This window comes from Echinops telfairi, unplaced genomic scaffold, assembly GCF_000313985.2.
Source record: "Echinops telfairi isolate 266 unplaced genomic scaffold, ASM31398v2 ScPeMD7_655;HRSCAF=1070, whole genome shotgun sequence".
Lineage (NCBI taxonomy): Eukaryota > Metazoa > Chordata > Mammalia > Afrosoricida > Tenrecidae > Echinops > Echinops telfairi.
The window spans coordinates 19490143-19493032 of record NW_022104553.1 but is presented as its reverse complement, the minus strand read 5'-3'; positions in this window follow the sequence as shown (position 1 = coordinate 19493032).

Sequence of the window (2890 nt, the reverse complement as noted above, 5' to 3'; positions counted from 1 at the left end):
AGAGGGTCCTCTGGAGGGATTGTGCAATCGAAAGAATAAAGACAGACAGAAAGTTTACAGTGCTCACCTCTTCCATGAAGCCAGCAACGAGAGAGCGTACACGTATCCAACATTGAACTTATTTATATAGTCTGAAGGCATGCAGACCTCATTCATCAGTCACAGGCATAACAAGGTGGGCAGTTTCTTCACCCTGGAGGTTCCCGAGCTTATGGGGGGAGAAACCTAAGAGTCGTGTTGGGACCAGGTAGTGAAGTGTTGACCATCTCTTCTTGAGCAGGAAGGACGATAGAAACATGTCTGCTTCTAAAGGTAAGGACCTCGGGCCACATAGTAATCAGCCAGGTGCTGGCAAAAAATGTTTTTATAATAGTATTATTATAGGGGGCTATGTGGGAAGCCACTTCTGGATGGGTCCTAAGGGATGGTGGTGTGATTGAAGGGAATAAATAAAAAGGCAGACAAACGTTTTGAGGTGCTCCCCTCCTCCATGACACCAGGAATCAGGTCTGAGTGGGGGAGAGAATGTATTCTTTCACCAAGGGCATGCAACCCCTCCAAGCACAGACACCAACCTGTGTGACAAGGTAGTTAGTATCTTAACCCTAGAGGTCCCTGAGTTTACTCGGGGAGTAAGGGGAGTGAGTATCCTCCGAGTGGAGAGAACAGTAGCAACATGTCTGCTGCTACAGGTAAAGCTGCCGGCCAGATCGTAACCAGCCCTGTGCTTGTAAGAGGTGACATTAAGGTAGCACTAAGGTGGGAGGAAAATTATGGGGCCGATTTTTAATTGTGGGGCTGGGACTCTTCTCCAACTCACAAACGTGAAGGCCTCCCTCCACCCAGAATCCTGGCCTCCCAGGCTTCTTGAGAATAGAGCATTTGTCTGTACAGACTCTCTTCCCGGTACTCAGTTTCTCACAGGGATATTGTGAGGAACGATCTTTAATTAGGAGAACGTGACTGGGATTAAGCCCCAACTCACAAACGTGAAGGCCTCCCGCCACCAGAATCCTGGCTTTCCAGGCTTCTTAGTTATAAGCACAGAGAATTTGCCTGCATACACTCTCTTCCCAGTCCTCGGTTTCCCACACCACAAACTTACATAGTATTAGGGCATGCAGACACTGCTGATCACACACCTAACAAGATGGGCAGTATCTTAACCTTAGATTTCCCTGAGCTCATTAGGGGAATAACCCAAGACCAGTATTGGAGGCAGGCAGAGGGGAGTTGACGGCTCTTTGAATGGGGAGAACAATCGGACTTATTTGTTCTTAGAGCTAGGTAGCCTTCGGTGCATAGTAAGCAGCCCTGTGCTTGTATCAGGTATCTTTAGAGTAGCGCTCTCACGGGGGGATATTGTGGGGGTGATTTGCAGTATAGAGAACTTGGCTGGGCGTCATCTGTAACTCAGAAATGTGAATGCCTTCCTCCACCAGCGTTGGCCTTCCAGACTCTTCATTATGAGCCGCACACATTCTCTTCCAGATCTTTAGTTCCATTTCCCCCTTTTATGTTTTAAATGCAAAAGGGCTACAAAAGCAACATGGCTGCATTCTATGTGGCTGGGGGGTGGGGGTGGGGGAGAGGCCATAACAAATCATCACAGGTCCAGTAGGTGCAATTATATGGCGATAATAAGTAAATATTATAGTAAAGTCATAGAGCGCATGAGAGATAGAAATAATGGAGTCAAACATATTTCATAGTAGCATGCTCATCTCAGCCCCGCTTGGTGGTCCATGTGGAGAGAGCCTCGGAGAGCTGTTTATTGCTAACCAAGGCTTATAATTACTTAGGGGGGCGTGATTACAGGTAACCATACGTCACAGGAAGGGGCAGTACAATAGGCATACACCTCATAGGAAGAGGATGTACAATAGGCAAATGCTTGACAGGAAAGGGATGAGCTAGGGGTGTACACATAGAAAGGGGAGGGACTAGAGGTATGCATGTGACAAGATGGGCAGACCCTAGATTCATGACGGTGGCCTAACCTTGGTCACCCTTGAGTGGGCTTGACCTCCCTGGGTTCTCCTTCAGGGAAACAATCTACTACTATCCTTATCAGAAGGGAGTGGGCCCTACTTGTGGGACAAACAGTGGTGTCTGCTTGCTCTGGACGGCTGACAACCCTTAGGAAGAATAACCCCTGACCTACTTTTGTTGACCTCCAAGTGTATAGTCATCTGCCACGTGTAGCAAGCAGCCAAGTTTGGCATATATTTGGGTGAGACAACTTGGGAGAAATCCTTCTGTTTCCCACAATCTCTTTTAGCTGTTTGATGTATAATGAGATGGCTCCCTTAAATCCCTGCAAATGCTTTCTAATTAAAGCCCAATTAAGTAAGGTTGCATTATATGGATAAGGGGTTGCATAAAACCTTGTCATGTTTCAGTCACTATCAGCATCACTAGATGTTTAAGTCCATAATTTTGATCTTCTAGTAATGGGACAATCTGTAGTAGCTCAGTCACTTTTGCATGAAATGTTTAGTTTTGTTAAGAGTCCTGAGGTGACCCTCTAGGCACCCCAGTCTAGGCAATAGCAGCAGTGATAGAAATGATTATAAGTCTCAGAAAGGCAACAATTGCCATTCTCACAAACCTGTCAAGTCTTCTTGATGTTTCTAATAAAATCTGCAACAGGAACGAGGTCTCCGGGTTGTCTTCCCATCCCCTGTGTCACTGTCAGCTGCTGCTGCTTCCCAGACCACACTCTGCCAAGAAATCTGCATCCATTCTCTTTTTAAAAAAAAATACTTTTATGGGGGCTCTTACATCTCTTATCACAATGCATACATTCATCCAGTGTCAAGCACATTTGCACATATGCCGCCATCATCATTTTCAAAGCATTCTCTTCCCACTTGAGCCCCTGATCTCA